At 54.6% G+C, this 25,830-nt stretch overlaps 1 non-coding gene across 2 annotated transcripts; it reads left to right on the plus strand.

Annotated features, from left to right (window-relative positions):
- Positions 1–7: 7 nt before the first annotated feature.
- Positions 8–23,976, plus strand: LOC115860957 (uncharacterized). 2 transcript variants are annotated; one of them, XR_009565164.1, is made up of 7 exons: positions 8–87; positions 3,737–3,907; positions 4,493–4,617; positions 14,813–14,885; positions 20,064–20,348; positions 23,255–23,373; positions 23,639–23,976. It is a non-coding gene; the product is annotated as an uncharacterized protein (transcript). The 2 variants fall into 2 exon arrangements; XR_011377693.1 differs by lacking the exon at positions 20,064–20,348.
- The last annotated feature ends 1,854 nt before the right edge of the window (positions 23,977–25,830 follow it).

The raw sequence follows: 25,830 nt of genomic DNA on the forward strand, positions 1-25,830 counted from the left end.
GGCTCGTCGCCTGCCGCCCAGCCGGAAATCACTTCCGGTTCCTTTTTCCTGCTGGGGCGATGTTCGCTCAGGGCGCGGACAGATGAAGTGAGTGACAGGCGCCGAGCAACTTCGGAAAAATGGGAGGGGCGGTGGGGAAGAATAAAGTGTCGAGAAACGGAGGTTGGGAGGCCTGGGGACCCTCTGGTCAGTACGCAGCCCTCATTCGGAGTATAGGAGGCGACGCTTTGTCGTCAGTGCGTGCTTCCCACCACCTCCCACCCCCGCGCCTTACCCGCGGGCTTCTCATAGCCTCTAGAGAAGCCCCGGCTGTAGACTGCCCAGGGCTGGGCTGTGGCACGCTGGGAAGGCCTCTCAGCGCAGGTGTGCGGAAATGTAGGCACAGATTGCCTAGATCTTGCAGTTTTTCCAAAAAAGAATCTAGGATTCTGGAATTTTATGTGCAGTCTCTTGACTTTTAAATATTGACGTTTACTTGTAAAAGAAACTGCGGGGTAAGCCAAGCAAGATGTATCTGAGTTGTGTACGTGGACTTGATTTATCTTTCTTCCTGCACGCCTTTTTTTTCTTTTTCGGTACGTGGTTCTCTTACCGCTGTGGCCCCTCCCGCTGCGGAGCACAGGCTCCGGACGCGCAGGTCGAGCGGCCATGGCTCACGGGCCCAGCCGCTCCGCGGCATGTGGGATCCTCCCAGACTGGGGCACGAACCTGCGTCCCCTGCATCGGCAGGCGGACTCTCAACCACTGCGCCACCGGGGAAGCCCTGCACGACTTTTTATTTCCATGGAATTAAGAATTGCTTTGTATTTTTGGCTTAAGATTCCAGGGACCTGCCTGGCGGTTTATTTTTAATTTAGTTTTTAAAAATAAACTTATTGGGCTTCCCTTCTCTTACTTTCTGTTCTTATCTTATTTCTTGATTTATGCCCTTGTTTGGGTGGAGCACATCCTTCAGTACCTCTGTGAGAAATGATGCAAAGGAGGTCAGTAAAGGCCTTGCAGGTCTGAAATGTCTTTATTATATCCTCCTGCTTGATTGATAGTGTGGCTGGGTGTTTTAGAAATCATTTCCTGATTTTGAAGCCTTGGTTACTCTCTGAGCCTCTAGCTTTCAAGCTTTTTGAGTTTATGTGGAGTCCAAAAATTGTACGTGAGGTGTTTTTTCGCCCGCCCTCCTTCCCTTCCTTCTTTTTTCTTCCTGTTTCCTTCTCCTCTCCTCCATTCTTTTCCTTTTTTTTTTTAATTTCTAAAGTGTGGAATCTAAATCTAAATCAGTGAACAAAGGATGTTGCAGCCATCAAGCCACTACAGCTGCCCCTTGATGGTGAGCCCTGAGGGGACTCAGGATGGGAACGAACAGGATACTGGCCCCAGATAGCTGAGGTGCATATCAAAGGAATGATTTCAATGAGCCCAGACTAGCATCTTCGCATACATAAAAAGTGCTAAATTAATTAACTTGAGATGCCCGGTTTTCTTTAATTAACAGTAATCTTTTGTTGTTATGACCACCTGGTTTTTGTTACAAAACTATATATCCTGGTTCCTCTTCAATACCTCTTCGGAGCAGTCCCTCAGAGCAATCTGAGAGGCTGCCTCCCGGGTTTGAAATCCTCAGAAAGTCCACCAAATAAAACAATTCTCAACTTTTAGGTTGCGCATTTTTTTCAGTTAACAGGAACCAGTCCAATGAGACCACATATTACATGATTTCATTTATATGCAATGTCCTGAAGAGGCAAGTCTGTAGACTTGAAAGTAGATGAATTGTTTTCAGGGGCTGGGGAGATGGGGGTGGTGGTATAATGGGGAGTGACTAATGGGTATGGGATTTCTTTTTGGGGTGGTGAAAATGTTCAGGAATTATATAGTTGCACGATTAACTGAATGTATGATGAGCCGCTGAGTACACATTAAAGAGCGAATTTTATGTTAGGTGAATTATACCTCAATAAAGCTGTGATATAAAAAAGAAAAAGAAAGAACGGTGGGCTAAAAAGAAGGAACTCTAGCACATGAGTAGAGCATGTTGGCAGTGAACCTCGCCATCAGGCCATTTTCTTGGGTAGCTACTGCTGTCATCTTCTTAGGTCTTTCCTCTTGGGCTGGTGAGAGTTTGCAGAGGCATTTCCAGAGCTGCCAACATTTTGGGAGCCTGGCTGAGGAGGACAGCTGGGTGGGTCGGGGTGTGTGGCCTCAGGTTTGAGCATGCGTATGTTTCCTTCATCATCGTTACTGTTGCTACGGAACAGACGCCGCCGCTTGCTTTATTGTGCTTGTGGATGTTTTGAGGATGGCTTGTCTCTGCTGTACAATGACTGGGGCCTCCACTGGAACCACTCAAAGCTAGAGACAGTCTACCAAGAGCCCGCGTGTGCCAGCCTCTCTTGCTTAGCTCAGGGGTTCAACCGTGGGTGCTCCAGCAAACAAGGGAGACCCCGTTGCCTTTTATGACCAGCCTCAAGAAGCACGCAGGGTCTGCGTTCTCCATGGTGGAAGTGGCCACGGCCCCATCTAAACTCAAGAGGGGGTCTCTGACCTCAGTCTCAAGGGGAGGAGTGCCCAAGGATTTGAGGCTGCATTTCGAACTGCCACAGTCACTCAGATTTTAGCAAGGTAAGCCCACTCTCCCAGAGGGTTGAGGCAATTCATTCCAGGTGCCCTCCACTACCCTCTCTGGAGAGAAACTTCTGGCCTTTTTTTGGTGGGGAGAGGTGTTGGAGAAAGGTAGTTACTCAGTTCTGTGGGTTTATTTGGCTGCATCGGGTCTTAGTTGCAGCACATGGTGGGATCTTCGTTGTCGTGTGAGGGATCTTTTTTTTTAGTTGCGGCATGCAGGATCCTTTAGTTGCGGCATGCAGGATCTAGTTCCCTGACCAGGGATGGAACCCGGGCCGCCTACATTGGGTGCGCGGAGTCTTAACCACTGTGCCACCAGGGATATCCCCTTATTTCCTTCCTGATTCTACTTGCTAGCACCCTCCACCTTCCTTCTGATCCCAGAACTGCCTTATTGGTGACTTTGAGGGATGGAATGGCCTGGGGTGGGGATCTGACCTGAATGCCCTCCTCGGACTGCAAGGTCCTCGATGAGGAACAAGCCATGGGTCCACCTGGCAGGACATCAGAGCTGTAGGAGATGAGTTTGTCTCCTTCCCAGAGGGAGGGTGGAAAGGAGAGCTGGGATACCTCAGAGCCTTTCTCATCCAACACACTTGCTGACAGATGAAAACTGAGGTGCAGAGAGGTGTGGGGACTCGCCAACACCTGTTCCCATTCCAGTTGGAATCAGGGCCAGATGAGCTGACAGATGACTGTGAGGAGGTTAGGGTACTAATTTGGTCCTACTGCCTGTGCACCCTGTAACCTGGGCCGGGCACTGAACCTGCCTGGCTCAGTCTCCAGGTCTGTCCAAGTGCTACTTGAGGATGTGTGGTCAGGATGCAGGGATACAGGCCTCTGTCGGGAGCCCTCCAGATAAGCCCCCCACGTGGTTACCCTCCCTCCCTTCCCTCTGCCTCCTTCCAGGCTGAGCCTCGCACTCTTGCCACCACCCTCTGCCAACAGCATCTTCTCTCCTGAAATTGTGCCTCAACTAGATGAGCAGCCATCCTGGTGTGCCCACCGTGGTCCTGGTTTTAGCACAGAAAGTCCCCATCAAGGGAAATCCCCCAGTCCCAGGCCAGCCAGGGTGGTTGATCACTCTGTCCTCAACCTGCCCACTCTCTTTCCCCAGGTGTACTCAAACCACAACCTGCCAGAAGCCCTGGTGCGCAGAAGAGCCCCGACACAGCACGTCTGAGGCTGCCAGTCCTGACGGGCCCGCCGGCCGGGTTGGCCCTCCACTGGTGTCTGGAAACGTGACCGCTAAACAGTCCCCTACACTGACGACAACTTTCCCGCTATGGTAAGAGTAGCCCCCTGCACCCAAACTGGACAAGTAGTGCGCTGTGCTGACACCTGCTTTCCCTCGGAGAGTCTGGAATTTTGGTACACGCTGGGCAGAGGGTGCTTACAAGACCAGGCCTGATAAAAACCCCTGGATGCTGGGTCTCTAACGAGCTTGCTTGGTAGACACTTCATGGTCCCAGCTTGTTGCCAGGGGATTCAGTGCCTCCAGGGTGACTCTAAGGGGAGAGGTCTGGAAGTTCATGACTGGTCTTCTCCAGAGTTCACCCCATGTGCCTTTTTCTCTTTGCAGGTTTTGCTCTGTCTCCTTAGTTAGAATAAATCTTAGCCATGAGTGTGACTCTATGCTGAGTCCTTTTGGAGAATCACAGAACCTGGGGGGTGGCCTTGGGGACCCTGGACAAACCTGGCCAAGGGCTTTCCTCTCAGGAGAAGACTTTCCCTCAGGGCCTGGTAGCATTGTTGCGTCTCCAGACCCCCGAGTAAGAGGAGGAATCAGACCTGGTGGCTGTCCCAAAGTCAGCCTGGCCCCAGCTCTTGCTGGGCACATGAACATGTCCTTTCTGCCCTTCTCTGTGTACAGGAAACTGAGGCCCAGGGAGGGCAGGACAGCCCATGGGCACATGGAGAGTGAACATCCAGGTCTCCTGCAGCTGCCCAGACCTCCCCATGCCTCTCCGTCCTGGCCAGGGGCTCGCTCCCAGCTGGGTAAGGTGCTGGGCCTTCTGCCCTCCCGAATCCTGAACACGGCCGGCTTCCAGGGGCCCACAGCCCATGGAATTACTCTTCCAGCCTTCCCCCTGGCCCTTCCTTCCATTATGTCCGTCCTTCTACCTTTCCATCCATCCCCCTTGCCCATCACTCCACCTTGCCCAGCCTTCCACCTTGTCCACCAGCAAGTCTTGCAGAGCCCTCCTGGTGCGGGGTGGAGAAGTGCACAGTATAGTGTATGGAGTGGGGCCTGGGGGTGGCAGCCTGTGGGCCAGGCACTGAGCCGTACTGATGGGGCCCTTCTTCCAGCCTCTCCTGCCTTCCACCTGGGCTCCTGCTCTGGGGTCTGTAGGAACTGAGTACCTGTGCTGCAGGGGGCGGCCTCTCTCTAGATAGAGCTATGGTGGGGCTAGGGGATCAGCCTAGTAGGGTGCTGGGAGCTCTGGGGTGGGCTGCTGTGAGCAAGCATTGAGAGGTGGTGCAGTGGGGAGAGAACCCCCTTCGCAGCCCCGGGTCTCTCTGGGATGGATGTCCAGCCCCTGAAAGTGACTATTAAAATATAGCGTGTTAATAGAAAATCTGAGATGACTGCCAGTGAAGATAGTTTATCATTCACAGTTCCCAGGAGAAGGAGGCACATCCCTCCACAAAGAGCCACAAGGGGAAGCACAGGGTCAGCCAGGAGGTGGGGAGGTGGCGGGGCAGGAGTGGGGAGAAACTGCGGGTTGCTTTACTGTGGTTTCCTTGGAAGGAGCTGGAGAGGAAGGATGACAGGCTTATTAGGACCGGCTAGTGTGAATAATGTCAGTGGGCTGTGGGGTGGAGGGTCTCCCCCTAGTGGTGTGGTCCCTGGCCTTGCACTGGGAGAGTGACCAGGAGTATGAGACCCCCTAGACGAGGCGGTGGGGGTGTGGTCTCCGAATTGTTTACTTTACACCCCCAAGGAGGGGTGTGGGGGGCAGGAGGCTGAGCAAGGTGAGTCAGGCATATCATCGAGGTGTCCAGGGTATGCATGTAGGACAGATGTTAGAGCATCAAGTTTACAGAAGCTGGACACGTGGTTAATGCAGAGACTGGGGCGTGATGAGCATTCTCTGCAGGGGAGGAGTCCTCAGCATGGCAGGGGGAGGGGGGAGGCTGGTGAGCCCCCCCACCCCGTTCCTTCTAAGCTCAAGTCAGGGTGGGCTCAGGGCCCGCCGGGGATCTTTCCTGGGTCTGGGCCCCGGCAGGAGCGGCAGCCCCGTCGAGGGGCTCAGCTCCATCTCAGACTCACCTCTCTCCCCCAGAAGCTCTTCTGGCACCTGCCCAGCACAGGCAGGGGTGTGGGAGGGTGTGCCCACTGTCCTCCAGCCTCTGGGCTTCCTGGAGGTACAATAGCACCGCACTGTGAGTCCCTTTGCATGGTAGGTGTGGCTCCCTCAGGACCTGTAGCCCCATCTTTCTCACACCCTGGAACGGCCCTTTACCTGCCCAGCGTCCAGGCCTCCCTCCCGTGCGTCCTCCTGCAGCCCCTCCTCTCTGGCGCTGCACTGTGCTCCCAGCTGTGCATTACCCAACTCAGGACCTTCCAACGTGGCCGCCCACACACCCCTCCCACCAGCTGGCCCCCAACATGCCCCAGTCCTGGAAGGCCAGCCTTCTTTCCCTTTTTACTTTTTACCTCCCCTGGGAGCAGCTAGAAATGCAGAATTCCAGACCTCCAGAATTGGAATCTGCATTTTGGCAAGATTCCTGGAGATTGGGGGGCACCTTGAAATCAGGAAGCCTTGCAGCCTCACCCAGCAGTCCTTGATTTCCTGGAGCTGCTGAAAACAGCGTGTGGGCCCCACCTGCCTTTCTGACCCAGTGGGTCTGGGTGGAGCCGTCTGACACCACCAGGTGACGCTGCTGCCGATGTGGGCCGAACTTTGGGAACTGCCCTAAGCTGCACTTTGAGCCACCTGAGGTGGCAAATTGGCCTGGGTGTAGGTGTGTAAAGAACTGAAAGTTGCTCACATGGACTGTAGGTGTCGAAAACCGGACTGCACATAAAAACTGAATCTGGTCCTTGTCCCTGGCACACAGCTTCAAAGACTCTTGCAAATTCCTGAGTGATAGGAATTTCCTTACAATTTCCTTTTGTTATTTGTAATGAGCCCCTTTCCCATACCCAAGTTTATGCTAATGAGGTGACTCTAGGGTGATTAGAGGGCTGGGGATTGAGTTAATCACCGATTGCTGATGATTTCCTTGTAATGCTTTTTTTTTTTAAATTAATTATTTGGCGGTGCTGGGTCTTAGCTGTGGCACGTGGGATCATCATCATTGTGGCATGCAGGATCTTTAGTTGCGGCATGCAGGCTCTTTAGCTGCGGCATGTGAGCTCTTAATTGCGGCATGTGGGATCTAGTTCCCTGACCAGGGATCGAACCTGGGCCCCCTGTATTGGGAGCATAGAGTCTTAATCACTGGACCACAAGGGAAGTTCCTCATAATGCTTATTCAAGAACCCACAAGAAAGCCTTTGGACACAGAAACTCAGGGATCTTCTGGGCTGGTGATGGTTAATGGGCTGGGAGGGTGGCATACCCTGAGCCCACGGGGACAGAGGTTCCTGTATCCCCCTCCCACGCCCTCACCCTATGTGTCTCTTCATCTGGCTCTTCCTGGTCTGTATCCTTTATAGTAGAACTATAACATAAGTATTGTGCTTTCAGAGATCTGCGGGTCGGTTCTACCAAACTATTGAATCTGGGGGGGTTATGGGAACCCCTGAATTTTAGCCTCAGGGCAGCGGTCCCCAACCTTTTTGGCACCAGGGACCGGTTTCGTGGAAGACAATTTTTCCACGGACCGCGGTTGTAGGGATGGTTCAGGCAGTAATGCAAGCGATGGGGAGCGATGGGGGAGTGATTCGGAGTGATGAGGAGTGATGGAGAAGTGATGGGGGAGCTATGGGGAGCGATGGGGAGCGATGGGGGAGGGATGGGGAGTGATGGGGAGTGATGGGGGAGTGATGGGGAGTGATGGGGAGCGATGGGGGAGTGATGGGGAGTGATGGGGAAGTGATGGGGAGGGACGGGGAGTGATGGGGAGTGACGGGGAAGTGATGGGGAGTGATGGGGAGCGATGGGGAAGTGATGGGGAGTGATGGGGGAGGGATGGGGAGTGATGGGGAGCGATGGGGGAGCGATGGGGAGCGATGGGGGAGTGATGGGGAGTGATGGGGAGCGATGGGGGAGTGATGGGGAGCGATGGGGGAGTGATGGGGAAGTGATGGGGAGTGATGGAGAGCGATGGGGAGCGATGGGGAGCGATGGGGGAGCGATGGGGAGCGATGGGGGAGCGATGGGGAGTGATGGGGGAGCGATGGGGAGGGATGGGGGAGGGATGGGGAGTGATGGGGAGCGATGGGAGCAGCAGATGAAGCTTCGCTCTCTCGCCCGCCACTCACCTCCTGCTGTGCCGCATGGTTCCTAACAGGCTGCAAACTGTACCAGTCTGTGGCCCAGGGTTTGGGGACCCCTGCCTTATGGGATTGAGCCCTTGATTGTGGGGCCTGACTTGAACTCTGGGTAGTTTTTTGTTTTTTTTTTTGGCTGCACTGCACTGCACAGCTTGTGGGAGCTGCACAGTTCCCCAACCAGGGACTGAAGCCATGTCCTTGGCTGTGGAAGTGTGAAGCCCTAATCCCTGGACCAGAGGGACTTCCCTCTGGCTGGTTTTGTCAGAGCTGAAATGAATTATAAGACACTCACTGGGTGTGGGGTGGGGTATGCACACGTCACTGGAGGCTCTAAACCAGGCTGCCCGAGGAACAGCCTCTAACACCTTGCCCTCTGTGTGTCCCCGAAGCTGGTCAAGGCCAGTGAGGTCTGGCAGCCGCTGAGCCCCAAGCCCTCCCTGCAGCCTCTGCTCATGCTCCCGAGCCCCCATTCATCAGCACCTCTGAAAGGGGTCAGACCCCAGGGGCCGGCACCGAGAGCCTGGTGGACAAGTCTCTCCCAGCCCAGAGACGCCACCATGGCCCCCAGCTCCCAGCGCCTGGCTCTTCCAGGAGATTCCAGGCCTGCTGGGGAGCTCCTGGGGGCAAAGCCTGTGTGCTTCGCCTGCCCCCCGCCACCCCGGGCAGGTGCCAAGGACAGACAGACAGAGGACCGAGAGACATGAAGCCAAGTGGTTTTTTTTGTTTGTTTGTTTTGTGGTACGCGGGCCTCTCACTGTTGTGGCCTCTCCCATTGCAGAGCACAGGCTCCGGACACGCAGGCCCAGCGGCCATGGCTCACAGGCCCAGCCGCTCCGCGGCATGTGGGATCTTCCCGGACTGGGGCACGAACCCGTGTCCCCTGCATCAGCAGGTGGACTCCCAACCGCTGCACCACCAGGGAAGCCCCAAGTGGGTTTTTATTAGCAGCAGGTAGGAGGCATCTTGGGCTGACTGGATCCAAGAGAGAAGATTCTGGCTGAGGGGACTTGGACCGGTCACTCCTGGCAGCCAGGGGCTCTCAGGGATGTCCCTCACTGGAGAGAGCCCTCTGCAGGGGACGCGGAGGCCTCAGAGGAGGTGGAGCCTGGTCACGGTGGAGGCAGGGGAGGGAGGGATGCTGTGTGTGGGCCAGTGAGCCCTCCACACTACTGTCTCGGGCCCTCACTATCACCCGTGGGCAGGCAGGCAGGCGAGGTCGCAGCTGGCAGGGACTGTTATCTGGGAACCATGTCTCTGGGCTCCTAACCCAGAGCTCCTCCCCAGATTAAGTGGCAAAGGCACAAGCATTGCAGGTGGGCCCAGCTGGACCAAGTCCCACCAAGCAAGTGTTCCTCTGAGCCCCCTTTGCTAGTCTGAGACCCACTCTAACCCAACGGCATCAAGTGCATGCAGAGGCCTGCAGCTGTTGCAGCCCTGGGTCACTGCTGCCTGAGCCCCCGCCCTCTCCTGTGTCTTACTGCCCTCAGGGACCTGCAGAGGCCCCAAGGTCAGGGGAGGCAAAGGGAGAAGCCAAGTCCACCATCCCCAGGGCAGTGTCTCGGGAAGGTGTCTTGAGGGCGGGGTCTCCGGGATGCTTACCTGTGGTGGGGACCATACACCTCATGGCACACGACGAGCTGAAGCAGCACTTCTGGTTTTCCATAATTGGTCATCCCTGGATCACTCGTTTCTCTCTAAGCAGAGCTTTGGGGCCAGCAGGGCCTGCACCCGGGGACAGCGGCCAGCCTTTGGAACAGGTACTAGGGGAGAGGCGGGCCAGGCCTTCATCGCCTGCTGGCTTGCTGGGGCTGCCCCACTGCTGGTCTCTGGCGGCCCCCAACCTTCACCCCCCCTTGGTGGCCTGGAGCTTGAAGGCTAGGAGGGAGACAGCAGCCCTCATGGATCGCTGAGCCAGGCACTGGTGATGTTGGGAGGAAGTGGGCGAGCCTCAGCTGGGCCTCCAGTGGGTCCAGCAGGTGAAGCGGTGTCATGACCGGGCTTTTATGGGGCCACTGGGGGGTTCACTGAGAGCGGAGTGTGGAGTGCCGGCTCAAGGGGACCCTTGACAAAGCTGGTCCCTCCCTCCCTCCAGATGGGGCTCCACTGGGGCGCAGGGACGGCGGCGTTACCTATGAGGGGGACCATGCAGGATCAGCAGCAGGGGCTCCTGGCGCAGCACCTGGTGCCTTGGGGACAGTTCTCATCGTTGACACAGGAGATTGTGCAGGAATCCTCGGAGGAGGAGCTGAGCTCTGGACACACGCCTGCCCTGCACACAGGATGGGCAGGTGGATGGGGGGTGGCCGGATCCCGCCTCCCCTGGGGCTCCTCAGGGGAAAGCAAGGTGGGGCAAGGACAGAACAATGGGGAGGCTGGTCCCCAGCAGCCCAGCGCTCTGCTCTGCTTCTAGGAAAGAAAAAATCTGCCAGAAATGTGACACAGCTGACAAAAGTGTGAATCAGCTGTAAAAATTAGGAAACAAGGCCTCAGGCGCACTGCAGGAGGTGGAGTTAAGACCCTGAGGGGCCAGCACAGGCTCCCCCCATGCCCAGTTAGCTGCCCGGTCACTTTTCACCCTGGGACAGTGGCCTGGGCCCTGTGGCTCTAGTCCCCCAGCACACGGGCATCTTTGGGCAGTACCCCACTCTTCTGCTGTCACTGACACACCCCGCCGCGGGATGTGCCTCCCCCGTTCTCTCCTCTTGTCCCAGTTACCAAACCGCCTGGTCCGGCAGTGTTTCAGGGGCGCACCTGGAGGGGAGGGAGTTCAGGATGACCCTCCTGGGCGTACCTGGCAAGATGAGGGCCGGGGCCAGCCTGAGGGCAGCCTTCAGGGCGAGCAGGGCCAGGGCCAGGCTGGCAAGACAACGCATGGTGGCGGGTGGCAGGCAGGTGGCAGATGGTGGCTTGTGGCCCCGGGGCACCTTTAAAGGAGGCAGTGGGGGGAGGAGCATGGCGGGGAGGGCGGGCGGCTGGGGCTGCCCCAGGGGGACCGAGGGACTTCCGGCTTGGACGGAGCCCAGACTGGGCAGCTGCTGCCTCGGGCCGCTTTTGTAAACAAAAAGAGAATTCCTAGTAAGGTGGACCATTTTTTTCCACTTTGAAAGTAATGCGTGTTTACTCTGAGAATTAAGAAAATGAAGGGCAGACGAAGGAAGAAATAGAATCCACAACGACACAACGTGGCGTTGTTTTCCGTGGTCGTGGGGGTGCCCTTCAGGGAGAGGGAGTCACGGGTCCAGTTCAGCACACGGTCCACAGGTAACGGAGAAGGAGGAGGAGCCCAGGCGCAGGGGTATCTGGGGGGGCGTTTTATTTCTCCCATGGTGTCTTTTTGTCTTTTCCTGAACATTCTACAGCAAGAACAGGCCGTCTTGAGTTTATGGGCTGCATGTTCTGTGCAGAGAATGTCGGGCATGCGAGAAAGGGAGGGGCAGGGGCAGTGTCAGGGCTGTTTCTGCACAGGGCGGACACTGGGAAGGCCTCTTCCCAGAAGGGCCCGCCTGTGCCCTGTGAGCGGGACCAACACCAAGGAGACGTGCCCCTCCTTCTCTGGGGAAACTTCCTTGATCCTGCTGCCCTGAGGGCCTGGACAGGGAAGGTGGCCCCGGGGTGACCACGTGTGCTGATGGTCAGTGCCCACCCCTGGTCCAGGCCATACTCTGCCTGGCCTGTGGCCTCTTGACCTTTGACACAGAGCCCCTCAGTGCTTCCCTGGGTACTCGCGTTTCCAGATGTTTTAGCTCGGAACACCCTGCCACTACGACAAGCAGCTCAGGTCCCCCTGGCTCTCCCTGACTCCGGGCCCCATGTAGCACCGTCTCAGTCCCTAGGACCTCTCAGCAGAGTTCTCGGACCTCAGCCCAGGTCCCTCCCGGGGTGGCCAGTGCCAGCCTTCAGGGATGGGGTTCTGGAGTCCTGGCCAATGGCGACTTGCTACCTGCTGGTGCCTCTTTACACTGGCAGCTCACAAGATGCTCCCCCTTTGGCTGTTTCCCCTCCTGCAGTCTGAGAAGAATGCAGTGCACAGGTCAGAGCGGGGTACTGAGGTTCAGAGAAGTGAGGGGTGGCCAGGCCACGGTCACTCACTGGCTGGCCCTGCTGACCTTTCTCTCCCTTTTCTCTGTCCCTCCCCCTACACCACGGCCGGAAGGACTCAGGGTCCTCCTGGCTCAGATGCTGGGTCTGAGGCCAGGCTGACCACACCAGGAACTCAGGCCACGGGGCCGTGGCCTCATACTGAGTCGCCAGCCTCTGGCTCCCTGGGACACAGCCCTTGGGCTATGGGACCTGTGGTCATAGGGTCACAGGGCCTGGTCCCTTCCTCCTTGACCATAGGGCTGGCTACATACTTTGTGGGGTGCCTTGTTTAACAAGTGGGAAGAAAGTGTTGGTAAAGATACTAAATACAAAGGTTTTCCTCTTTTCCACGTCTCTCATTTTTAAAAATGGTGTTTTTTAAAAATGTCACTCTAGCTAAATTAAAATTAAATGTTTCTATTATCAGTGTGAATATTACCATTCATCTTTTTTTTTTTTTTGCGGTACGCGGGCCTCTCACTGCTGTGGCCTCTCCCGTTGCGGAGCACAGGCTCTGGACGCGCAGGCTTAGCGGCCATGGCTCACGGGCCCAGCCGCTCCGCAGCATGTGGGATCTTCCCGGACCGGGGCATGAACCTGTGTCACCTGCATCAGCAGGCGGACTCTCAACCACTGAGCCATCAGGGAAGCCCACCATTCATCTTTATATTGTGCAATGCCAGTTTAAATGAGAACACGAGAGCATTTGACTCTTATGTGGAATCACCAAAATCGTACTTTACATCCCTGGTTGGGATGGGCACATGTATTTCATTCTGCACAAAACTTACAAAGTGCTTTCTCTTCACTTTTTTTCTTTTTATTTTCAGATTCACTCTTTTTTTTAAAAAAATAAATTTATTTACTTTTGGCTGCATTGAGTCTTCGTTGCTGCGCATAGGCTTTCTCTAGTTGTGGCGAGCAGGGGCTACTCTTCATTGCAGTGCGCGGGCTTCTCATTGTGGTGGCTTCTCTTGTTGCGGAGCATGGGCTCCAGGTGCACGGGCTTCAGTAGTTTTGGCATGTGGGCTCAGTAGTTGTGGCTCTCAGGCTGTAGAGCGCAGGCTCAGTAGTTGTGGCACGTGGGCTTAGTTGCTCAGCGGTATGTGCGATCTTCCCGGACGAGGGCTTGAGCCTGTGTCCCCTGCATTGGCAGGCGGATTCTTAACTGCTGCGCCACCAGGGAAGTCCCCATGCTGGTCTTTCTGGCCAGCTGAGCTTTCGCACATTAGCATGATCCTATCACTCACCATCCCTTCCCCCAGCCACCCCTGCCATCTGAAATTCTTCCTATACAACCTGGGGGGTGAAGTCCAAACACAGGGTGTGGCATGAATGCCCTTCCCATGAAGTGGTCAAGCGGGAGGGTTTGAATCCATGCCTGGGTGGGTCCAGCCCTGGCTCTGCTAGTTCTGTGACCTTGAACTATTTACTGTTTCTCACCTGTGCATGGGGTGAGGCTGTTGCCTAGGGAACCCAGGTGTTGCAAAAGCATTTGGCACCTGGGGCATAGCACGTTAGAGGACATTCCTGTCCTTGACATTCTCTGATCTCTGTGATTTAGGTTGAGACTTTTGGGGCGGTGAGGGCTGTTAGCAGATTACACCTCAGAATGTATTTTGTTATGATCAACACAAGGGCATTGGCTAACGTTGAAGTCTTGCCTAAGATTTGAAGGCTCGAGATTTAAGGCCCCTGGGCAAACCCCTCGTGGAAGGAGTCTGTCCTTGGGAATCGGGCTCTGGTCTCATTTGCTGTGTGACCTCAGACAGGTCGTTTCCCTTCACGTGCCCCTCAGTTCTCCCACCTATGAAACGGAGGCAACGACCGCATCTTTCATAATGGGTAGGTGTGAGGGTTACATGAGGTGGTAAATTAGTGAAGGTGCCTCTTATCTAGAAAGCTTTCTACAGATTTCAACTGAGGTTATTTAGAAGATAATTTCAAAGTTCTTAAATTAGAAAAATAATTGATACACATTGCAGAAAACTTGCACAATTCAGAAAAGCATAAAGAAGAAAAAGAAAATCACACGTGATCTGTGTCCTGGAGCTACCTTGTTAGTGTCTTCGTTCACCTTCATCTGGCTTTTTCCTATGTAAGCACATGTGTATCTGTCACATCCCAGCATATATACACAGACTGTTCCCCCCCAGGCAATCTCGTGTCACTGGGGCTGTGCTGCAGGTGTGGTACAGTCACATTTTACTCAGAGCACTCCCATGCCTTCAAGACTTATGGAAAGCATGGTGGTCAGTGGTGGGGAACCAGGTCACTTCCCTGGCAGGCCACCACCATTAACCCATTTCCTCAGCTTCTAAGAGAACCCTTCACACAGCCATGAGACTGGGACTGCACTTTTCATCTGGAGGGGGAGTGGAGGCCAGCTCTAATTGCTGGGTGCTGGGTAGGCCAGGCCAGGGGGGATGCAGGCCCGGTGGGCTTGGGGGGAAGGGGAGGGGCAAGAGGTGTTGGCAGGCCAGGCCTTCAGGCAGGTTGTCGGCCCCGAGGGCTAGACGCAGAACCAGGAGTTTCCAGGAATGATGTTCCCTGGGCTCACCAGCCCCGGGGCAGGGACGTGGGGTCCTCGGGGGTGTTCACTGGCCCCTCTGGCCTGGCCTCAGCCCATCTTCTTCCAAGACCTGCAGGCCTTTTCTCTCTGCACAGCTCCTGTGTGTCAGGATGGATGGGGAAACTGAGGCTCAGCCGTGATCTCCCGGAGCATCAGTTACATGGTGAGGTAAGCGCATAGTGTCCCCACTGGTTCTGTGGGGTCAGCTGGGTTTGGGGTTTCCTCCAGACTCTCATGCCCAAGACCAGGTAGGGGAGCCCACGCCATTCACACGCTTGCCCCTCTCTGTGGGGACCATCACGGCCCCTGGGTGGGAGTCCCGTCCTCATCGGATCTCTCACAGCTCATGAACTTTTCCACACACCCTGATCTTACCAAGTCAGTGCATGTAGCGGTTGCTTCTCCTGCCTCTTGCTCCTCTCCAGAAATTTCTTTCCTCCCCCAAGTTTCTCAAGGCTCTATCGGCACCTCTTGTTCAGGGCTCCTGGGTGTGGGGCTGTCGGGGAGCCCTGCCCCTTCCCTCATGATCCAACAGCACTGTGGTCCCCTCGGGCTCCCATGGGGTCTGCTGGGTTAGCGGGACATCCAGGGTGAAGGGTGTGCTGCAGGGGCTGCCGGTGGTCCTGGTAGGAAGGCTTGGGTGGCTGCGCCCCACGGCATCACCCCTGTTCAGGGTCCCTACTCTTCATCCATTCATCCAGGCTGGTTGTCTGGCCAGGGACACCGGTGAATGCAGCCCTCTGGTCCCAGGTGTGCACTGGTGCAGGCATCTCACCGGCTGGGGACCTGGAGGCTGAGAGAGGCTGGAAGATGTGGACGGTCCAGGGGCCATGAGGGGTGGTGCTGCCAGGCACAAAGAAACGGGGTCTTCTAGGGCAGCGGTCCCCAACCTATTTGGCACCAGGGGCCAGTTTCGTGGAAGACAATTTTTCCACGGATGGGGGGCGGGGGGCAGTGGTGGGAGTGGTTCGGGCGGTAATGCCAGTGATGGGGAGTGGCAGATGAAGATTCCATCGCCCACTGCTCACCTCCTGCTGTGCGGCCTGCTTCCTAACAGGCTGCCAACCGGTACTGGTCCATGGCCCCGGCGTTGGGGACCCCAGTTCTAGGGGAGTCTGATAACCACGTCACTCAAGTGGGAGGGAGCTGGGGAGGTCGCAGACCTGGACCACACAGGGCATGGAGCCAGGCCAGGTGTCAGGGTGGGTGGGCACGGCCAGTATGTTTCAGAAAGGCCCTCTGCTGGCTGACTGGGAGGTGGGACCGTGAGGGGCAGGGAGACCCCGGGAGAGCCCACTGCCTGTCTTGCTGATAACGGTGAGGCCTGGGCAGAAGGAATGTGGACCAGGGGCCTGGGTGTCCTGGAGCTGAGGAAGTGGGGGTCCAGCCCCGTGATCAGGGGGAGAGCAGGGTGGAGCCTCCCCCCTCGTGGTGTCTCCATAAACCCTTGAATCCCAGCCCAGTGGGCTTGTCCTGCCTCAGATGGAGCCTTGGGTAGAGAATTAGCACTGATGGGCTCACAATGGGAGGGCTTTTCAACAAGGCCAGCGAGCCAGAGGCACACCCCTTCCTTCATGATGGGGGCCTGACAGCTCGGAGAGCGGAGCAAGGCTTGCCGGGAGGACAGGGACCAAGGAGAGGATCTGTACAAGCCTGCAGGTCGCATCCCCAGGGCCAGGCCAGGGCCCACAGCACCACCCTGCCGGCTTAGAAAAGAGGCCAAAACTGTTTCCCACAATTCCTGCCACTAGGAGTCAGAGGTCAGAGGCTCCCACTTTACTCAACAGACATGACAACCTTGCAGCCCTGTCACCTCCATGACATTTAAAATTTTATGTTTGTTCTGAACATTAAAGTAATTGGAGGGACTTCCCTGGTGGCGCAGTGGTTAAGAATCTGCCTGCCAATGCAGGTGCCACGGGTTTGAGCCGTGGTCCGGGAAGATTCCCACATGCCGTGGAGCAACTAAGCCTGTGTGCCACGACTACTGAGCCTGCACTCTAGAGCCTGCAAACCACAACTACTGAGCCCACGTGCCACAACTACTGAAGCCCACGCGCCCTAGAGCCCGTGCTCCACAACAAGAGAAGCCACGGCAATGAGAAGCCTGCACACTGCAGTGAAGAGTAGCCCCCGCTCACCGCAACTAGAGAAAGCCCGCACGCAGCAATGAAGACCCAACGCAGCCAAAAAAAAAAAAAAAAAAAGAGTAATTGGAGATTTTTCATAAAATCTAGCTTTCTTGTGTGGAAATAAACAAAACCAACGAGATGGGGAAGGCAGAGGTGTGTGTTCAGAGCTGGCTGTAGCGAGGGAGTTGCTCCCATCACTTGGTTTGGCAGAGACTCAAGGGCAGGCAGGGCAGTGGGACAGCTTCCTGGAGGAGAAGGAGGGCTCAGGGCTGCCCTGGTGGGGGCTGTGGGCCTGGGGAAGCTGGAGGTGCCCTCACTAGAAGGGGGGGTCCCATGTGATTGGTTGGGGGAGCGTGTTTGGCTTTCTCTGGTTGGTCCTGAGTTGGAGGTAGGGACTGAAATTAGGGAAGCTGTCAGTTATCGACCAAATTCTGGCCTTTTGGGGCTGATTGTTACAGGGGTTATTTAGCTTCCTGGATTGTCCCTAGAGACAGCAGGCTGGCTTCCTGGGCTGGCTGCTGCGGGCTGCGGGTCAGAAGTCTGTTTTCTATGTGATTCGGGTGTCAGTCTCACTGGGTCCTCTTGAAGAATCAGAAGCCAGCCTTGCGCTTCTGTAATGGTGGAGAGGCAACTCAGATCCACTTCCCCTTCCCAAGGGCGACTCAGGAAGCCAAGCAATAGTGGTCAGAATTCTCACTGAAAGCATCAGAACCCACAGGATTGGAAGACAGGGACCCCAAGGTAAGCCTGGACAGCTGCCTTTGCGTTCCTGCTCTAGGAAGTGAGCCGTGAACGGGAGCTTTGCTTTGGCCATGTCCCTTTGTCCTAGCTGATCCATGACGTGGGCTTTGTGCAAGGCCACCGGGGACAGGGGACTCCGTTACCATTGATCCATGAGCGCAAGCAGTGCAGCGGAGAATACAGGCACGGGGCCAGACTGGGGCTAGTTCGGGCCTGTCCAGTCTGGGAGAAGGGGACTGAGGCCAAGAGTGGGGAGTGTCTGGGCTTCCCTGGTGGCGCAGTGGTTGGGAGTCCGCCTGCTGATGCAGGGGACACGGGTTCATGCCCCGGTCCGGGAAGATTCCACATGCCGCGGAGCGGCTGGGCCCGTGAGCCATGGCCGCCGAGCCTGCACGTCCGGAGCCTGTAGCTCCGCAACGGCCACAACGGTGAGAGGCCCGCGTACCGCAAAAAAAAAAAAAAAAAAAGCGGGGAGTGTCTGGAGGGGCTGGAACGGTGGGAACATGGGGACCGAGGGGACAGCAGCAGAGACAGAGACCGCACGTCTCGATGGTCCAGGAAAAGGGCTTTGCACGTTCGTCCAAGTGTGATGGGAATAAATGAAGGGCCTGAGCAGAGGAGGGTCTGGTGCGTGTTTAGAAAGACCTCTTGGGCTGCTGTGTGAACAGAGGGAGGGGTGGGCAGGGTGAGGGGGGAGACCAGGTGGCTTCTACAGCAGCAGGGGTGAGGCGGGGCGCTGTGCGGTGAGGGGCATCCATGCACTTTGGAGGCGGACCCACTGGGACCCGGATATACAGCAAGTCAGAGGCCAGAAGTGTCCGGAACATCAGGGGAGCTGTCAGCTTATGGGAAATGCATGGGGTTTGCAGGGAAGGAGTGCAGGGAGGGGTTCCTGGCTGAGCCCCAAGACACCACATTTGGGAACTGGTTGGGGAGAAGGATGCAGAACTCCAGGTGGAAGAGGGGTGGGCGGAATGGAAGCACCAAGAGCAGCACCTTCCAGGGGAGGGGACTCCCCCTAGGTGTCCCGGCTGAGCCTCCTTGTGAAGACAAGGAAAAAAGTCCTGAACAGAAAACAAACCTCGCCGGGTAGCAGCAAATGATCAGGAGCTGAGTTAGATGAAAGAAGGACCCCAGGAAGGCTCAGCAGAGCCGTAAGTGGCCTTTGCCCTGCCAGCCGAACTTGGTATTGAACACAGCCAGCAGGAGACAAAACCCAGGATGTGCCCAAGATGGGGCTCTAAGGACTCAAAGATCTAGAAATCAAACTCTCCCACCCACAGAACATGGCAAGGAAAACCATCTCAAACGGTGGCCCAGAGCAGAGTAGAGAATGTGCCTCTTGAGGAGTCACACCAAACACGTGCAGCACAGAGCAGCCTGCAGGGGAGCTCGGCGCTCTGCAGACACAGGGATGGCTGGTGCCCTTTACGAAGTAAAGCCCGGAGAAGAGAGACACTGTGGAGACCATCGCGTGGGGTCCCGAGGTTCCTCTCTGGAAGGGTGTTTGTGGGGCAGGGCTCTCCCCACTCCTGGTAGCCGCTGCTGGTCTCTGGCACACAAGGGTGGTGATGGTAGGGCCCGCCAGCAGGCCTTTTCGATCTGGAGATTTCTGTCTTAGCGGTAGGCTCCAAGGATGGACGTCCGTGCCTGGGTCCCTCTGCAGCACGGGGAGGGAGATGGGAGAGTGGGGGCAGGGGTCCCAGGTGGCCCCCGGCCAGCCCACCTAGCGCTTAATCTTGTCCAAGTGGGTTTCTGACTCTGGTGGTTAAACAAGGCTATGAATGGATCAGGTGTGGAACAACACCTGGGCTCAAGCTCTTCTTGTGGTGACAATGGCTGTTGTCTTTTTTAAAAAATTTATTTATTTTATTTATTTACTTTTGGCTGTGTTGGGTCTTCGTTGCTGCGTGTGGGCTTTCTCTAGTTGCGGCGAGCAGGGGCTACTCTTCGTTGCGGTGCGTGGGCTTCTCATTGCCGTGGCTTCTCTTGTAGAGCACGGGCTGTAGGCAGATGGGCTTCAGTAGTTGTGGTGCACAGGCTTAGTTGCTCCGCGGCATGTGGGATCTTCCCGGACCAGGGCTCAAACCCGTGGCCCCTGCATCGGCAGGCGGACTCTCAACCACTGCGCCACCAGGGAAGCCCCACTCTGTGTCTTTTGATTGGTGAAGTCAATCCAGTTTCACTTAGGGTGATTATTGATAAATGAGGATTTAGTACTGTCATTTTATCTTTGGTTTTCTGGTTTCTCTATACCTCCATTGTTTCTTTTTCCTTGTGTTTCTGTCTGCCATTTTGGTTTGGTGGTCTTCTTTGGTATTTTTCTCAGTTTCCTTTTTTTTTGTTTTTTTTGTGTTTCATGTCTCTGCTCTGTGTTTATGTTTTCTTCGTTACCCTGAGGTTTGTATAAAATGTCTCATAGATAAAATAGTCCTTTTTCTTTTTAAAAAATCTTGTGTGCCTGCCAATGCAGGGAACAAGGGTTTGAGCCCTGGGCCGGGAAGATCCCACATGCTGCGGAGCAACTAAGCCCGTGTGCCGTAACCACTGAGCCTGCTTTCTGGAGCCCGTGAGCCACAACTACTGAAGCCCGTGTGCCACAACTACTGAGTCCTTGTGCCTAGAGCCCGTGCTCCACAACAAGAGAAGCCACCGTGATGAGAAGCCCATGCATTGCAACAAAGAGCAGCCCCCGCTCGCTGCAACTAGAGAAAGCCTGTGTGCAGCAATGAAGAATGAACGCAGCCAAAATAAATAAGTAAATAAATAAATTTATATAAAAAAAACTTGTGTAAATTATTATGGAAATACAGCATCAAAGCTAGCCTCCTAATCTCATCTCCCCCCCACCTTCTAAAATTGAAGTACAGTTGATTTACGTTTTGCTAGTTTCAGGCGTACAGCAAAGCGATTCAGTTACATATATTCCTTTTCAGAGTCTTTCCCCTTATAGGTTATTACAACATATTGATTATAGCTCCCTGTGCTGTACAGTAGGTCCTTGTTGTTTATCTATTTTATACGTAGTAGTGTGTATCTGTTAATCCCAAACTCCTAACTTATCCTGCCCTCCCCCCTTTCCCCTTTGGTAACCAAAAGTTTGTTTTCTATGTCTGTGAGTCTAAAACAGTCCTTTTTCTGCTGATAGTATCTTATTTTCATTTACCTATATGAGTTTCATCCTTTTCTTCTTCCCCTTTTATGTTTTTGTTGTCTCAAATTATCCCTTTTTTTGTTGTAAGTTTGTTACTTATACCTGAAAATGAGATAGCTATAGCTGTTTTTCTGCTTTCCATTTTTTTTTTTTTTTTTTTTTTTTGCGGTACGCGGGCCTCTCACTGTTGTGGCCTCTCCCGTTGCGGAGCACAGGCTCCGGACGCGCAGGCTCAGCGCCCATGGCTCACGGGCCCAGCCGCTCCGCGGCACGTGGGATCCTCCCAGACCGGGGCACGAACCTGTGTCCCCTGCATCGGCAGGCGGACTCTCAACCACTCCGCCACCAGGGAAGCCCCTTGCTCAAAGTTTTGTGTATTTTTGCTGTTTTGTTTTTGGTAGAAGAGTTCCTTTCAGCATTTCTTGTAAAGCAGGTCTAGTGGTGATGAATTCCCTCACCTTTGTCTGGGAAAGTCTTTATTTCTTCTTCATTTTTGAATGACAAATTTGCTGTATAGGGTATTCCTTTTTTTAAAAAAATTAATTTATTTTATTTTTGTGTTGGGTCTTCACTGCTGCACGTGGGCTTTCTCTAGTTGCAGCGAGCGGGGGCTACACTTTGTTGCAGTGCGTGGGCTTCTCATTGCGGTGGCCTCTCTTGCTGCGGAGCACAGGCTTCAGGCATGTGGGCTTCAGTAGTTGTGGCTCGCGGGATCCAGAGCGCAGGCTCAGCAGCTGTGGCACATGGGCTCAGTCGCTCTGCAGCATGTGGGATCTTCCCAGACCAGGGATCAAACCCCTGTGCCCTGCACTGGCAGGAGGATTCCCAACCACTGCGCCACCAGGGAAGTCCCTGTATAGAGTATTCTTGAGTGACAATTTTTATCTTTCAGTATTTTGAGAATGTCACTCCACTCCCTCTGGTCTGTAGGGTTTCTGCTGAGAAATCTGCTGATAGCCTAATTCGGGTTCCTTTGTAGATTACCATTTTTTCCCCGGCTGCCTTTAAATTCTTTCTTTTTCCTTGACTTTTGGCAATTTTAATATAATGTGTCTCAAAGAAAGTCTTCTTGCGTTGAGGTAATTAGGTGTTCTTGTAACTTCATGGACTTGTGTATCCAGTTCCTTCCCCAAATTTGGGAAGTGTTCAGCTATTATTTCTTTAAATAAGCTCCCTTCTCCCTCTCTTCTCCTTCTGGGATACCCATTATGCTAATATTGCCCTTCCTAAAAGATAGCTCTTGTAGGATTTCCTCATTTAAAGGAATATCTTATTTCTCTTTCCTCTTTTACTTGTATTATTGTTAGATTTCTATCGTCTATCTTGGAGCTCACTAATTCTCTCTTCCATATGGTCTGCTCCATTTCCAGTGCTAATACTCTCTTCATCTCATTTATTGAGGTCTTCAGATCCAGAATTTCTCTTTGGTTCCTTTTGAGAGTTTCGGTCTTTTTGGTAAAGTGTACCTTCTGTTCATCGTTTTTATTCCTGAGCTCATTAAACTGCCTTTCTGACTTTTCTTGTATCTCTGAGTTTTTCTTTTTTTTTCTTTTTTTGAGGTACACGGGCCTCTCACTGTTGTGGCCTCTCCCGTTGCGGAGCACAGGCTCTGGACACGCAGGCTCAGCGGCCACGGCTCACAGGCCCAGCTGCTCCGCGGCATGTGGGATCTTCCCGGACCGGGGCTCGAACCCGTGTCCCCAGCATTGGCAGGCGGACTCTCAACCACTGCGCCACCAGGGAAGCCCTCTCTGAGTTTCTTGATGACAGCTATCTGAATTCTCTATCAGATCACAATATTTCATGACTTTAAGTTTGGTGTCTGGAGAATTGTCATTTTCTTTTTGTGTAGTGTTACTGTGGTTCTTCGTGTTGTTTGATGAACTGTGCTGGTGCATTTGAGACTGGACAGATTGGGAATTAGAGTCCTTTCTTTTATTTTCCAGTAGGTGGCGCTATCACACAAGTTTTTGGTTTCTCTTAGCTGAGCTGCCTCTGGTTCTATTTCAGTGCACTTTCCAGCTTCGTCGTCTCTGTAAAAAGTGTGGCTCTGTGCCTTCATTGTCATTTCTTGTGCCTCTGGGGTCATTGCTGCCTTGTTTCTGCCAGGGCTGCTGTCGTCCCTGGGATGGTGGGCTCTTTCCTTATGTCTGGGATCCCCGGAGGCACAGGCTCCCTGTGGAGGAGGGAAGACGAGGGGAGGGGAGCCAGGGTCCACCTCTCCTGTGTCTGGTGTTGTAAGGTTCCCGGGCTCCACCACTGCAGATGGGGGCGTGTCGTGGGCGCCTCAGTGGCTGGGAGGATGGTCCCCCAGCCCTCACTGCCACTGCTGCCCAGTTACCTGTGGCCACGGGTGCCGGTGCATCTGGGACGCCTGAGTCGTATGTGCCCCTTCTTCTGCTGCTCCTGGGTTCTCTGAAGCTGTGGGCTCAGCTGCCGTGGTCAGAGGGCTGGGACTGCAGGCAGGCACCCATTCCACTGTTCCCACGGTTCTGTCTTCTCTATTTCAGTTCACCCACCTTTAGATGTACTGATGTGTGGACATTCCCCGTCCTGTTGTGTTGGGCAGAGGAGCCTTTGCTGAGCTGTGGATGTCTTACCGGGTATAGATCGAAGGGGAAGGACAAAGGTAGTTTTCCACTCCACCATGTTTCTGAGGTCACTCTTTAACTTTAAAAGACAGTTTTACAATTACCGAGTGGTAGCATGATCATAACAAATTAATTAAAAACAATTTGGCATCTTCCACGTTCTATTATTTTACATGAATCTCATCTAAAAAATTAAAAAGCAGTTTGCACAGCCAAAGTGTAACCGGAAGAGCCAAATTTGACATGTTGGATCTGTTCCTTTTACTTTAACCTTTGCTTTCCGCCGCTTTTGTTCACTAAAAGGATACTGTCTCTACACAATGGCCTGCCTCTGGGAACCCCGCCCCTCTGCCTGAATGTTAAACCAAAGTGCCTTTGTTCAGGCAAACATCCGGACCCTGTCCACCTGTGGATGGCTGCAAGAAAGAAGAAATTAACACCTCCCCTCCCCAAGGCTGGTCATTCCAGGTGATATCTGCAAAACTTATGGCCTTTTTACTTTACTTCCTCATCTCCTCCCCCTCTCTGTGCTATAAAAGAAACTGGCATCCAAACCCCGATAAGATGGTTATTTTGAGACTTTAATCTGCCATCTTCTCGATCTGCCTGCTTTCTGAATAAAGTCGTATTCCCTGCCTCAACACCTGTCTCTGATTTATTGGCCTGTCGTGCGGTGAGCAGAGCGAGCTTGGACTCGGTAACAAAAGGAGAAACCATGGATCACACAGAGGTGGGGGAAGCATGCAGCTAGACCAGAGGAAGAACCGGCATTTGGGCTCCATCTCTCTGCAGACCAGTGTTCTCCACTGCTCGTGCTGCCGGGCAGTTTCATTAAGTTCGGCAAAGACAGTTCTATTCCAGCACTTGATGGCAAAACCCGTTTCCCAGGCTGCGGAGGGGGTGGCTTGGGGCTACCAGATGTCACGGCAGAGAGCTGTAACCACAGAGAATCCTGAGCCCAGAAGTGGGAGGGGGTGTCAGAGAAGGAGCCAGGGATAGCTGCTCAGACGAGACGACTCCAGAGCTGGATCTTGGCGTGTGAAGTTGGGGGCAGAGCCAGGTGGAGACAGAAGGCACAGTCATCCAGGGCAGCAGACATGGAGGAGGGCCCCCAAGGCTAAGTGCGAAGGAAATGGTGGTTTCCAAGAATAAGAAAAGTCAGCGTCCTAAGTGAACAGCGAGGGCACGGAGTCGCCTGAAGAGAGGAGCAGAGGTCCCTTGTGGCTGGAGAGACTACACACAGCTCTCCCCTCCAGGCTCAGTGCAGGGAGAGCAGACCCAGCCGCCTCTGAATCCACTCCTGCCAGGATTCTGCCGACCTCTGTGGGCATCCCTAGCCCTCATCGTCCTGCTCCCCGTGATGTGTGGTCCTCTTGTGCCCACTGTGACACCAGGCGCTCCCGGCCTGGCAGCCCCTCCTTTGTGCCTGGCGGGAGGCTTAACCTCCTGCAGCCAGCCTCTAAATGGCGAGGTCCTGAAGGCACGTGGCCGAGCCCTCTGCACGGCCCACTCCAGGCAGCCCTGTTTCTCCTCTGAGCTCCGGCCAGCCCCTCTCCAGCTAAGCCTGCACCTCCACCACCAAGCCTGGCCAGAACCCTGGGGGCTTCCGGCCAAGTCCTGCCAATGTTATCCCTAAATACGTCACTTCCACTCCTCACTCTCACCTACCTCCCGGTCCCTGTGACCTTGTGCCTCAGGGTCGGTCCTCCTAACCGCTTCTCAAAATGCAGATGTAATGGCTCTCTTGCTCACCAGCTTTGGCAGGCTGAGTGATCTGCCAGCCAGAGAGGGTGGGACATGCATGACCACCACCCATCCATCCATTCATTCAGCAGGTATGCATTGGGCACGTACTTTTGACTTGGCACTGTTCAAGGAGCATGCTTCCCACAGGAGACAGACAACCGTTCTTTCATTTCAGCCACAGGGGTGTGTAGGAGAGCAGGGCCGAGATTTGAAGCCAGGGAAGTTGGACAAGCCAGACTCCAGCATGTGCTACAGAGGGACTTCATGCGAATCAGGTCATTGATGAGGTAAGCAGGTCATGTTATTGAAGGCTCAGGTCTGCCATCCCTAATGTGAACTTCAGCCGGAATATCTGTCAGGGTCCAGCTGGAAAAGGAAAGCTTGTTTATGGTGGGACTTTTCCAGTGTATACCTGCTGAGTGAATGGATGGATGGGCAGTGGTCATGTGTGTCCCACCCCTGTCTGGATGTGGTGAAGGAGGTGATTGTAGGGGAGGAGTAGAGGGGGACGGCCGAGGCAGGTGGTGAGTGTGGCGGTCTCTCTGCTGGTCCCCAGGGAAGTGGGGAGCACCTCCGCAATGCGTACATTTCTCAAGCCTGAGAAGGGAGGTTTGGGGAGACGGCCCCCCTCTCTGCCCTCAGGAGACACTGTGAGGACAAGAGTGCCATCGTGGACTGCCACCAGCCTGCCCGCCCCTGTGACTTGGGCAGCGCTGCTCCCCAGAACTTTCTCCAGCGGTGGAAGTATG

The sequence above is a fragment of the Globicephala melas genome, chromosome 9, assembly GCF_963455315.2.
Source record: "Globicephala melas chromosome 9, mGloMel1.2, whole genome shotgun sequence".
In the NCBI taxonomy this organism is placed as follows: Eukaryota; Metazoa; Chordata; class Mammalia; order Artiodactyla; family Delphinidae; genus Globicephala; species Globicephala melas.